At 41.5% G+C, this 13,424-nt stretch overlaps 1 long non-coding RNA gene across 1 annotated transcript in view; it reads right to left on the bottom strand.

Annotated features, from left to right (window-relative positions):
* Window positions 1–5,825: 5,825 nt before the first annotated feature.
* The window catches only part of LOC132006467 (uncharacterized), a 76,639-nt gene continuing 69,040 nt past the window's right edge, over window positions 5,826–13,424 (bottom strand). The window contains exon 3 of the long non-coding RNA XR_009401106.1: window positions 5,826–5,920. This is a non-coding gene — a long non-coding RNA (uncharacterized LOC132006467). The remainder of the gene's footprint in view (window positions 5,921–13,424) is intronic.

Raw genomic sequence — 13,424 nt, 5'->3', positions numbered from 1 at the left:
AGGGTTGCTGGGGGGAGGGGGTTTGGAAGAAGGGGGTGGGATTATGGACATTGGGGAGGGTATGTGCTTTGGTGAGTTCTGTGAAGTGTGTAAACCTGGTGATTCACAGACCTGTATCCCTGGGGATAAAAATATATGTTTATAAAAAATAAAAAATCATATTAAAAAAAAAAAAAAGAAAGTGCCAAACTGTCTTCCAAAGTAGTTACACCATATCACATTCTCACCAGCGATGAATGAGAGTTTCTGGTGCATCATAACATCGCCGGCCTATGGTATACCAGCTTTGGATTTGGGCTATTCTACTAGTTGTGTAGTGTGTCTTATTGTTGTAATCTGCAATCCCTAATGACGTGTGACATTCACATCTTACCAAATGTTTATTTGCCATCTGTATGTCTTCTTTGGTCAGGTGTCCAGATTTTTTTCCCTCGTTTTAAGGCAGGTTATTCATTTTCTTATTGTTGAGTTTTAAGAGTCCTTTGGATATTTTGGATAATAATGCTTTATCAGATGTTTTTGCAACTATTTTCTCCCAGTCTGTGGCTAGTCTTCTCATTCTCTTGACAGTGTAGTTCACAGACTGGAATGTCAGATGTTAATGACTCCAGCTTATCAGTTATTTCTTTCACAGATTGTGCCTTTGGTTCTGTATCATTACCAAACCCAAGATCATCTAGACTTTTCCTGTGTTATCTTCTAGGAGTTCAAATTTATACTTTATTGTTCTTTCAAGAACTCCAACTCCTTAATGCATATTATTGATATCCACCTGGTGCCAACTTTATTTTTCACTCAACTTTTACTTTAAGGACAAAAGTTACATATACATGAAATGTATATATCTGTATGTTTGTGTGTGTTGGTTTCCATTTCAAAAATTTTAAATTTTTTCCAAAAATAATTCCATAAAATAAAAGCACTTGTAAGATGGATGATGTGCTTAGGCATCATGGCAATATCAAATTCCCAGGAAAGTTTCTAAACACTGTCAATTTCTAGCTCTTAGCACATCTCAAACTGGTAAGAAACACTTCACAGATCACCACCAATCTACAGACAACACTTTGAACAGTCTCATGAAATGGATTAGCAAAGTCAAAAAAAAGTTGCTTTCTTGAAAAGAAAAACAAAATTATTATATTTCTGCAATAATGGATCAAGGGGGAAAAAAAAGATTTGGAAAGAGATCTCTACACAGAAAACAAAAGACTAGAAAGCTGAAAGAAGATCCAGATGAACGGACAGGTGTTACCATGTCCATAGATTAAAAGGCTAAATATTGTGAAGATGCCATTTTCAAACATTTTATCTAGATATTCAATGCAATTTCAATGGAAGTCTCAGCAAGGATTTTTCTTTTGTTTGTGGAGGTTGGCATGCTGATTCTAAAATGAATATAGAAATACAAAGGACAGGGCACCTGGGTGGCTCAGTTGGTTAAGCTTCCTACTCTTGATCTCAGCTTAGGTCTTCATCTCAGGGTCATGAGTTTGAGCGCACACTGGGCTCCATGCTGGTCATGGAGACTACTTTAAAAAAAAAAAAAAAGGAAAAGGAAATAATTACAAGGGGCAAGAATTGTTGAGACAATTTTAAAGAGGAAAAAAAAATCAGAGAGAATTCAAATAATATACAACAGGAGACACATACACAAATGGAATAGAAAAGAGATTCCAAAACCTATGAGGATCCACAGCTTGGCTTCTGTTTTTTGAAAAAGGCACTGCAGAGTGGGGACAGTTTATCTTCTAAACCAATGACACTAAGCCAGTGAAATACCCTACAGAGAAACGTTTATGTTCTGTGAAGTTGGGATATTAAAAACCAGATGGCATGAACCAGGAAGGTATTCTATGGGGTGTGCCTGTAGCCACTTCATGCAATGAGTGAACAGAATCACCAGAAAATGTCGCCTGTTAATTTAAGGTTTAGCAATCACCTACTGAAAGTGAAGTCAATGTCCTGTAGCACGATTATTTCTCCAGATACATGTTGCTGTGGGACAGACAGACAGAAGGGGGAGTTGGGTTTGGGGAGAGAGACATGCCGTGGGTATGTATAATGAAGTGATTATAATGCCGGATCATGGACTTCAGGCTGGGGAACAGCAGTAGGCACAGATGACTAGTGAGAAGATACCCCAGGACTTTCTTTTCATGAGTGGTTTGAAGGTTCTAAAAAAGTTTTTGATGCTTCCAAGACTGAAAATGATGTATGAGGCTGAGCTTGACACAGGGTGGTCAGGATGGACAGGCTGACTGAGAAAATTTAAGGTTGTCCCCACTACCTTTTTTAGCCCCCTGCATTTGTCTGATTCTTCCTTTCCTCTTCTCCTTTCCCTCTTTTCTTTCTCCCCTACTTTCTATGTTCTCGACTTGCTACTTCTCCAGCCTAATTTACTTCTTTTCTGATTCTCTTTCCTTCCCTTTCCTTCCAACTCCTGATTCAATCTTCTGCCTTCTGTCCATCTTCCCAGGAAATACCAGGATCAGCAGACAGCGGTGATAAAAGGGACGAATGAGTAAAGAGCTGCTCTCTGAGCTCCTTGTCCTTCTGCTACTCACATCCCTTCGATTCAACTGTTATTTTTGTAGTTTGTCATGTCTTCTTAAATAGTATTTTGCCAAGACACCTGGGTAGCTCAGTCAGTTAAGCATCTGCCTTTGGCTCAGGTCCTGATTCTGGGGTCATGAGATAGAACACCCCCAACGCTGCCCCCCTCCGGATCCCTGCTCAGAGAGGAATCTGCTTCTCCCTTTGCCGCTGCCCTTCCCTGCCCCCACCGTACTCTCTCCTCTCATGCTCTCTCCAACAAATCAAATCTTGATAAATAAATAAGTAAATAAATAGCATCTTGCCTATACCCTTTCAAAGGTTCTCACACCCATTAGGTCATGCAGGTCCCACAATATCTCCTTAGCAAGTTCAAGGCAGCCAGTGCCTTCCTGTCTTGTGCTCAGCAGAGAAGGAGAGCAGTTTTGGACACGATCCTCTGAAGACCAGCCACAGCTCTTCTTTGAGAGAGAGTTAATAATGTGCCCCTCAGCCTTAATTTAAAAGTTTCTAATTCATTACCAGTGCAATTTTCAAAATGAGGTTTGGTATGAGATACTGAATAACTAAAACGCGCCATCCGTCTTCTCCCCTGTAGAACCTAGATTCTAGGCTGGGAGTTCCGAGAGCCTGGCTCAGAATGGCCGGGCAGGGACTGGAACTCCGCCACCAGCCTCGTCCTGACACGACAGTCTCAAGCAGCACTTTACAGTTTAGGAAACACGTCCACAGGCATCAGGTCACTTCCTCTGGCAACACCTTGGCTGTAATTAACGAGCGTGGCTACAGTTCTCCCGTCTCGACTCGGAGGCAGCAGCGTTAGCCCAACCCAGATGGGGGCCTCTGGCCACAGCCCATACGTTATGCTGCACTAATGATGCAACTTATCCCTACATTAGCTGACACATCAGTCCTTAAAGTAAAATTTCCAAGTAGAAACCTTACAAAAAAAGAAAAAAAAATCGAAAAGGCAAAGCGGAGGGCCAACTTAAAAAGACCGTACAAAGAATCTTAATTCATTCCTAGCTTCTGCCTATTATACTGACAAATACACTACTTTAATCTCTCCCTACCAGACCCCGTACACAGTAGTCAAGAGGCCACTTTATTAGAGTTTCTTTTTTCATCCGTTGGTTGTGAGAAAGGTTATGGGTACAAATACCTCAGAGCCAGTATTAAAAGGACATACTGGCAGGAAAAAAAATTATATAGTCAGTCTTGCTAAATTAGTTTACCTAAAATTGTATGTGTGAGTGATTTTAATCAAAATCTAATTTCCCCTCTTTTTAGAGTAACTGAAATGAGATTTTTCTAATTTACTTTTTGCGGTTCAAGTTTCTCATAATTCTTCTATGGTCGTGACAGCACCGTGAACGCGTCTGCTTCTACAAAGCATTAAAAAAAAATTAGATTTTCAAATTGATGTGCTAAATTAAAAATGTTTAATGTTTCTCATCAAAAGGCACAGAGTATGCAAGGGGCCTCCAGTACAGTTAAAGGCGTAATATTTTTTTCATCTGTTTCTTTAATTCACAACCCAGGGCAACTGTACTGTGAAAATTAACAAGCTCTAAGTAAAGCAATCCTTGTAAGCAGTGTCCTCTATGAAGCTTCTTTTTAATTTCCTTCCATCCCTTGACATGGTGACCTTAAGGATGTCATAATAAAAATGGATGATGGTGCCTTGGGTTTGTTTTTTTGTTTGTTTATTTGCTCATTGTTGCATATGGTGTAGGGTTTTTTGGTTTGGGTTTTTTGGGGTTTTTTTTTTTTTTTGGATTTTTGTTTTTGTTTTTGTTTTTGTTGTTTTCTCTTCTGCCCCAGTTGGAGTTTGCCAGATGTTATTAGGGCTTGTGAGCCTCTGAGTAATTGTAACTCTCAGGCTTGACTAGCTAATTCCAATGATTTAGAAAATCATATTACTTCTGTAAATTGGATCCAGTTGTTATATTAATATTCAAGCTACTGCCCATCGTAGATGTCTGCTGCCTCACTCAGGGGCAAGGCTGGGCACATCCCAGGAGCCACAAACCCAGACTTCGGAAGATGACTCGGTGGGCATAAAGGCTTGGGAAAGCCTCAGATATGCAGCCTTTTACTCAACTTCTACACAATACTTCCCCAAGTAGAGTTTAGAACCACATCTTGGTATGAAATTCAAATTCATTTATTTCTGAGATAATGAAGTGTGAGACCCAGTTCTCAAAAACTACAACCTCCTCTGCTTTTATAAACCACAGGGACAAGTTTCAGTGAAGGACAAGGCAGGTACTCCCGTGCTGCTCCTCTCTCCACCACCCCTGACTCAGACAGGTAAAGAAACAGGGTCTCTACAAAGAAAAACAGGTTTGCCGCAGGCCACCCAGTAATTCCTGGCGGAGCCAGACCAAGGACCTAGGGAACCTGGCTGCCAGTCCAATGCTAATGCTCTCTGGCCCCTATGAGAAGTGGTGCATTTTGGTTCACAGCAAAACAAGCAAGCACGCAGGATGCAAATTACCGTTTTTCAGCCACACTTCTTTTTTTTTTTTTTAATTAACATACAATGTATTATTAGCCTCAGGGGTACAGGTCTGTGAATCGCCAGGTTTACACACTTTACGGCACTCACCATAGCACATACTCTCCCCAATGTCCATAACCCCACCACCCTCTTCCTACCCCTCTCCCCCTGGCCACCCTCAGTTTGTTTTGTGACATTGAGATTCTCTTATGGCCTGTCTCCCTCCCCATCCAAAAGAAATGAAATCTTGCCATTTGCGACGACGTGAATGGAACTAGAGGGTTTTATGCTTAGCAAAATAAATCAATCGGAGAAAGACAACTATCACATGATCTCCCTGATATGAGGAAGTGGAGATGCAACATGGGGGGTTTGGGGGGGTAGGAAAAGAATAAATGAAATCAGCCATACTTCTTGATGAGGAAATAGCAAGAGGAGAGAAGGCAGAAACCATGGCTCCCCCTAGCCCCTGGAGGACCAAAGACTTCAACAAGTTTTTCTAAAGCCACCAAAACTTGAGAGCAGCCCTAGAGTTTCTCTCCTCTGTCTCCCATATGTACAGCATTAAACCTCATCAACTCCTTTTCCCCAGCTCACTTCTCTCCCTTAGATGAAACTGAACCCTAACAGACTCTCTAGATAAGTAAAGCCCTGCTAGGTAGAAGCTATTCAAGACATTAGCCTCTGGGGTAATAAGGTCTTAATCCATTTATAGAGCAAATGTCTCCAGAAAGCACCTACCTGCAAATTTTTAGTAGGGACTTGGGCTGCTGCTGGCCAGGAGAAGAACTATTGCACTTCATCTTGACCTTGAGGTTTCTTGGGTCACACCACATAGACAGCAGGTCTGGCATTGCTCCTCTGTCAACAGACAAAGCAGTGGGTTATAAACTTGTGTGCTGCCTCTTTCTAACAACATTGGAAGCAGTGCAGTTTTAGAGAGAGGTCAGCCCAGACTCTGTCTTCATGGAAGGCAGTGGGGACATCTTAATTCATGCGGGTTTTTTTTTTCCTCCCTCATGCGGTCTATCCGTTGATGCTGCCCTGAGCAGAGATCCTTCACCTCCCCAACCTTCTCCAAACAACTCAGTTTAATTCATGTTTAAAAAAAAAAAAAAAAAATCCCATTATTCTTCCTCCCTGTTTACTGGTTGTAGGATTTTCAATATCTCATCAGGCTATTTTGTGATTTCTAATACTTCTGTAAATTATTTGTTTTGTGGATGCTGAAATTAAGCCAAGCAATATTGTCTTGAGGCCATTCCTCCCTCACTATAGTTTAAGCCTAATGAAAAGCATGCCTTTTGCTGTCATCAATGTGGAGAAGGTGATAGTTTCTGCAGAGTGCAGTGGATATTGAAGGCAGAGGACAAAGGAAAAATCAGCTCCCTAGAAACCAGAAACATAATTATGAAGGGACTAGCCTCCTCCACTCGGTTGCAAGCAAGCTCCTAAGAACAGGACTGTGTCTTACTCACCTCTGTTCAGGTCTCCGTAGTTGATTCACGGTAGGTATTCTGTGAATAGCTACTGACTTAATGAGGACTTCACTTCCTCAGCTGCAATGCTTTGCCCTGCAGAAATTGGTGTTTCCTGGATGATACGGAGAAGCTCTGCAACTGAGAGGTCCTATGGGCTGACGACAACACAGGAAGGAGCCTAAGGTTCCAGTAGGTGCTCAGAAACATGGGACCTGAGGGCTTAGGGTGTGGGAGCAGGAGGGATGGCCAGTGACTCACTGAGTTAAACAGATGCAACTGCAAAGAATCTCTTGGAGTTTTCAACATAAGCCTGCATATCGAGTCAAACCAGACAAAGAAATGAAACTTCTAAATCAATGGCCTACACATAAAGGCGAACCTTGCGAGAATTCAGGATTCCAGGGCTTACTATGATGTTTACATAGAAGAAATGTGCACACACACACCCAAATCTTGGAAAAACCACCTTGTCACCACTCAAAACAGCATAAATATCATCTGTCTTTGAGTTTTGATAGTAGAGCCCCTCTGCCCCAACCAATTCTACATAAGATCCTGTGTAAGCACGAGTCTAGTGACAAAGGTCCTCGCTAAACCACTTAGAGGATAAATTGTTCTAAGCACTTTAGTCACTCACACTGATGTATAAACAATAAAAGTTAATTACATATCATTCTGATACATTCACACAAAGATCTATATTTGGCAAAATATCCTGGCAACGTTTTGTTTGCCTAGCGTATTTACAGTGCCCATTTGAAAGTAATAAAAACAGCGTTTCTGAAAAAGTATCTCATAATTCAAACTATTCACTGCCCCCTGTGTGAGAAGAAACCAGGGAGATTTCACTGTAAATCTTGAGAAAATTCTCTGCCTAATCAAGTGCTACTGGCTGGTGTTTTAGGTTATGGGAATACAGGAGTTGGGAGGTATTAAGTAGTCACAGACTCTTAGACTGTTACAGCCAGACTGGGGAACTGACCACTCGCTCTAAGCCCCACGTTATACTAATGAAATTTCAGAAAAAGTTCAGCAGTTTGCCCAATGTCAAACAAACACTAATAAGGAGTTGGGACTTGAACCCTGGGACCTCCTGCCTCCCACACAATCCAAGTTCAGAGGATGGCAGATCCTACTGTTATCTCTTAGTCTGTAACAAATAATCTCGGACTAACAAAGCTGACCGCTGTGGACCACTGACTGTCTTGCGGACACTCTAACTGCACAGTGATACCGTCTGCCCCTGTTCCATTCTTCCAGGACATGGCTAGACATGTTGTGTTCCTCCTCTTCTCAAAGACAGCATGGGCTTCTATACCCTCCATGAGCCTGTTTTGTGGATGGGTTCAATCAGAGGAAAACTTCCTTCCTTCCTTGAGAGTGACATGGGGAGATAATGCATTTTTTCCAACTTAGCCCCAAAGCAATCAGTTGACAAGTCCAGAGCAGACCCCTGCAGTAAAGTGAAATATAAAGACTCTCTGGGTAGCAGGTGTTTCCCTTTTAATGACGGCTTAACTGGCGAAGTGTTGAGCCCGACCCTGCCGTTTCTCCCTGCTGTTTGCATTGGGCTGGGAGCCAACACAAACCTGCCTCGGTGACATTTCAGGTCAGACCATTATGTCAGGAATTTCCCACACAGCCCGTGGAGGGAGGGGGGCTGCGCCCTGCACACTTGTAACCGGAGTGGGAAAAGGACAAATCTGAGGGAAGGACGACATGCTCGGGGCTGTGACTTCACGGCGAAGGCTCGAAGGTGGCAACCAGGACAAAGGGTGGGCTCTGCCTGAAAACCGCGGCCCATTTACAAACATGGGGTAAAGAAGACAGACACTTTTCAGTAGGGTGACGGGATGAATGGAGAACAAATGAAACGATGTGTATGGCTGCGGTGGCTCTTCCTCCCGTCATGCCTTCATGCGATAGATTTATGTCATTCGGCTCCTGCAAGTGGCAAAGTGCCTGCTGGAAAGTGGGCGGGAAACGAAAAGCTAGTATGTTTTAACTTCTACCTTCGTAAATTTATAATCTGGCAGAGTAGGAAAGAGATATATGAATAACTCTAAAGCACAGTAAAATACGATCTAAAAACAGAATAATTCTCTAGTTTAAAGGCAGCAGGGAATACTGTCCTGATTTGTAGGGGGTGGGGTGGGGGAGTACGGAACTCTTAAAGGAAACCTGCATTTGCTTAAGGAGCAGAATCTCTCTAGGGGAAATAAAAGAACTTTCTAAGTTTAGCAAAAGGGATAAACCAAAGACTGGCACATGGCATGGAATACCGGGAGAGAAAGAAGACCCTATTTTAACCAGAACAGGGCTTTTTGTAGGGAAAGCATAAAAGTTAAGCCTGAAAATATTGTCTTGGCCAAGATGGTGACGTGCTAATATATCTACCTGGGAAGTGTTTGCTTTCACTGGAAGATGCTGAAATTTTGATCGAAAGGGTGATGGCAACGTCTACATGTCCACTCAAGACAAGCACAAGAGAAAGGAAAGAACAAAAGAGAACGGAACGGGAAGGTAAAGGAAAGGGAGAGAAGGGAAATGAGGTCGAGTCAGGTTGGATTCATGGTGAAAAAAGAAGAAAAAGGGGATCCCCGGGTGACTTAGTCGGTTAAGTGTCTGCCCTCGGCTTGGGTCATGATCCCGGGGTCCTGGGATTGAGTCCCACATTGGGCTCCCTGCTCAGCGGGGAGTCTGCTTCTCCCTCTGCCTGCCACTCCTCCTTTTTGTGTGCTCGCTCTCTCTCTCTCTCTCTGACAAATCAATAAATAAAATCTTCAAGGAAAAAAAAAAAGAAAAGAAAAAGAAGATGAGGAAGGAGCAGGTGCTGGAAAGGATGAGAATACGTAGGACTATCTTAGGATAACAGGAAGAGGCATAGGGCACAGAGGAGTGGCATCTCAGAACTAGGCAGGCTCAGGCATTGAGGATGCTTCGAAGCATTTAAGTCCAAAGGAAACAGACAACCAAAGACAGAAATGACTAGAGTGGCAACCTGGACAGATAAAGTTGCTGGGACTCAATGGCAAACAGAAGGGCCACGAGGAGTCCTTGAGCCAACACAAGGGAGGAGAAGGGTCTGCTGCTTAAGAGCCTGGTGCGCCAATCATGGTGTAACAGAGCCCGGGTAAGGCGTCTGATGACGTCGCTAATTGGTTGATCATGAAAAGGAGAGTGAATTTAGCGAGTTCAGGTCATCAACTCCCTTTGCATCCAGAAGAGAAGAGATGAAAGCTTAAGCAACAGCAGTGGTCTTCAGAACTAAGCATCCAAGGGCAAGAAAGAACTGGATGTATAAGGAATTCTTCGTGCAATGTGTCAACTTCTTGGGTGTGGAAAAAAATGAGAATAGAGATGACATTCTGGAATGGCCGAGATGCTGCCAGTTGCATTGATTTCAAATATAAGCAGATCAAAAATAAGAGCCAATTTGTAAGCAGAAAATGACAAATTTGGCCCAAGTCATATTGGGTTTGAGAGGCTAGCAAAATGTTCAGATGGTGACGTCTAACCAATTAAAATTCATGAATTTAATTTAGCTCAGGAGAGAAAATGTGTTGTATAAAAAACTTAGACCTAAAAAGTGTTCACACTTTGGCTATAGTTGACTGGGGTTGTGGAGAGACAAATGAAAATACATAACCACACAAATTCAAAGAATACAGGTTCTAAGTACAGGGGAACCACAGTGAGGTGACCCAAGGCTGCCTTGGGTCAAGGCTACCCTCAGAAGGTTATACCATATACTGACACAAAATAAACCCTAGAGATATTTCAAAATCTGAAAAGGGTAGAGTGACTCCTAAAATGAAAGCTATCCCCTACCTCTAGAATAATCTTGGCTCATAATAGGCGATAAACAAATGTTAGGCTGTTAAAGAGGACTAGGAATTGATTAAATTAGATTGAAGATCCACATCTAAGGAAAGAAGGTATCAGTAAGAAGTTGGATTGATCAGAGGTGGAGTAATGAAAGGGCAGATGTGGAATGTGCCCACCCAGAGCACCTGATCCTTTTCATGGCCCCTGGGCAGGCTGATGCGTACTGCAGAAATGAACACAAAATGCCAGGACTTCACTCTATGGCTGAGTGCTTAAAGGCTTCAGGCTATTAAAAGCAGAAAACTCTCCTACTTACTTATGTTTCTAGGCACACCTGGAAACCTGATTAGAATTTGGCTCCCATGGAGTTTTTCTACAGGGATAAGATACCTGTCAAATGAAAACGAATATTTGCTCCCTCTGGTCATTCTGCTTCTCACTGTAACTTAATAAATTGCTATGGTGTTTAACATATCATGTCTTACGAACTTGGTATCCCAGGTCTTCCAGCATGGCTAAGTCCAGTTACTTCTGGGACATCAAACAAATCAAGTTTCAGGGTTTGCAGAGCTGAAGGCAGGACACTGGACCACTGGGAATCCAGCAAGTTCCTAGCATTCTGAAAGACCTCTCAGGAGCCAGCCTACTGACATTCTTTAATTAGTTGATGGAATGTCCTATGCTGAACCACACTACATTTTTGGAAAGTTAAATTGAGATTCAATAAATTTTAGCCAACTTTCCAGGACCAGAAATAGATGAACTTTCAAACTGGCAGTAGAAGTATTTCAAGCCTTTCTTTCCTGTATTGATTGAAATAAAATCATAGCATAGTACATTACGAGCATCTGTTCTGGGTTAGATGCCTGAGCTCTGCCCCTTACGAGCTGCACAACCTTGAGCCAGTAACTTGATGTCCCCTGCCGTTTCTTCATCAGTAAAATTGATGAGATATTTATTATTAAATAATTATCAAATTGTTATGACTGCTATTTACCATGAGGTATAGATAAATAATAGCATCTACCTCAGGGTTGAATGAGTTAGTATTGGTAAACATTTCAAAGAGCAGCTGCTGAAATTTAAACGTAACTGACAAGAGCAAGTGCAGACAAGGAGGCGGAGTGACTGGAATTCTCATACATTACGGACAGGAATGCAAAATGGTACAGTCATTTTGGAAAACACTTTGACAGCTTCTTACAAAGTTAATATAAACGGGGGGACACCTGGATAGCTCAGTTGGCTGAGCATCAAACTCTTGATTATGGCTCCAATCAGGATCCTATGGTCCTGGGACTGAGCTCCGCACTGGGCTCCCTGCCCAGCAGGGAGTCAGCCTGAGATTCTCTCTCCCCCTTTCCCTCCGCCCCTCCCCCAACTCAGGCTCACACTCTCTCTCAAATAAATAAATAAATCCTTTTTTTTTTTTAAGTTAATATAAACCATATGACCCAGCAATCTCACTGCTAGGTAATTCCACAAGAGGAATGAAAACTTATGTCCATGTAAAAACCTATATGCACATGTTTACAGCTGCTCTATTCATAATGGTCAAAAACCAACACAACTCAAAACTTCTTCAGGGGATGATGATTAAACACAGTATAGAAGATCCATACAAATGAATACTACTCAGCAATAAAAAAGAACAATGTACGGATCCCAAATGGATTATGCTAAGTAAAAGAAGCCAGACTCTAAAGGTTATGTACTGTATGACTTCAATTATATGACATTCGGGAAAAGGCAAAACTATAGGACAGGAAACAGATCTGTGGCTTCCAGGAGCTGGAGGGTGAGGGTGTACGAATTTACTACAAAGAAGGACAAGGACATCTGCAGGGGTCAGAAGGTGAGGAAACTCTTCTGTATCTCAGTGATTTTGGTGGTTTTACCTCTGTATGGGTTTAACAAGACTCATAGACCTGTACTCCAATAGTCGTAAATTTTAGTTCGATTAAAATATAAGTAAAAGACAGGGAAACAGAGATATAGTCAGGGAGACAGAGAGAAAATTCTGTCTGGCATATAATAATATAGTAAGTGCTATAGAAATGCTTGTTGAATAACAAATTACATTTCTTTCTTTGACGTGTTTCAGATAATAATATGACTCTACTCTCCCCCCAAAAATGGTGGTAGAATAGTGATTTCCTAAGCTCTTACAAGGAAAATATCTGGGGTAGATCATTACATAAGTCATTTGTGATCCTTATGAGAAAAAAATAGAATATACAGATAAATAAAAGGAAAAACAATCACCTATAACTCCACCATCTAAACATAACCATAGTTGAAAACTGATTTATAGCCTGCCAGACTTTTCGCTATAGATGAGAACAATCAATTTTTTAAATTAGAAAATGGTTTCATACCATGCATTTTGTTTGAAAACTACTTTTTCACTCAGCAATATATTCTGAAAAAAAATAAGGATCTGCATCATCAGTTTTTTTTTTTTTTTTAAGATTTTATTTATTTATTTGACAGACAGAGATCACAAGTAGACAGAGAGGCGGGCAGAGAGATAGGAGGAAGCAGGCTCCCTGCTGAGCAGAGAGCTCAATGCGGGGCTCGATCCCAGGACCCTGGGATCATGACCTGAGCCGAAGGCAGAGGCTTTAACCCACTGAGCCACCCAGGCACCCCTGCATCATCAGTTTTAATGATTGCTAATTTATACTACCAAGTCTCTCTTGCTGAACATTTAACTTGACTCCAATTTCTGGTAAACCAAACCATGTGGAATATTCTTGGTATATTCAATGTATCTTTATGGACACAGCGTTATTTCTTCATTGTAAATTCTTAGAATGGGAACTGCTATGTTGAAAAAAATGCATATTATACAACTTTTCATTCATATTAGCAAATTCCTCTCCAGAAGATTATAGAATTTACTTACACAAATGTGGAAGGGGACTTAGGGCTGTGTTTCAGTGGTCCTTTTCTGACAGATCTTTTCTCTTAATTACTTTGTAGATTATAAATGTTCATTTTTTTAGTGACAGTATTTTTTTTTTTTTTTTTTTTTTTTTTTTTTTTTTTTTTTT

This window comes from Mustela nigripes, chromosome 18, assembly GCF_022355385.1.
Source record: "Mustela nigripes isolate SB6536 chromosome 18, MUSNIG.SB6536, whole genome shotgun sequence".
NCBI classification, from domain to species: Eukaryota; Metazoa; Chordata; class Mammalia; order Carnivora; family Mustelidae; genus Mustela; species Mustela nigripes.
The sequence above is the reverse complement of the archived record's forward strand: the minus strand, read 5'-3'. Positions and strand labels throughout refer to the sequence as shown.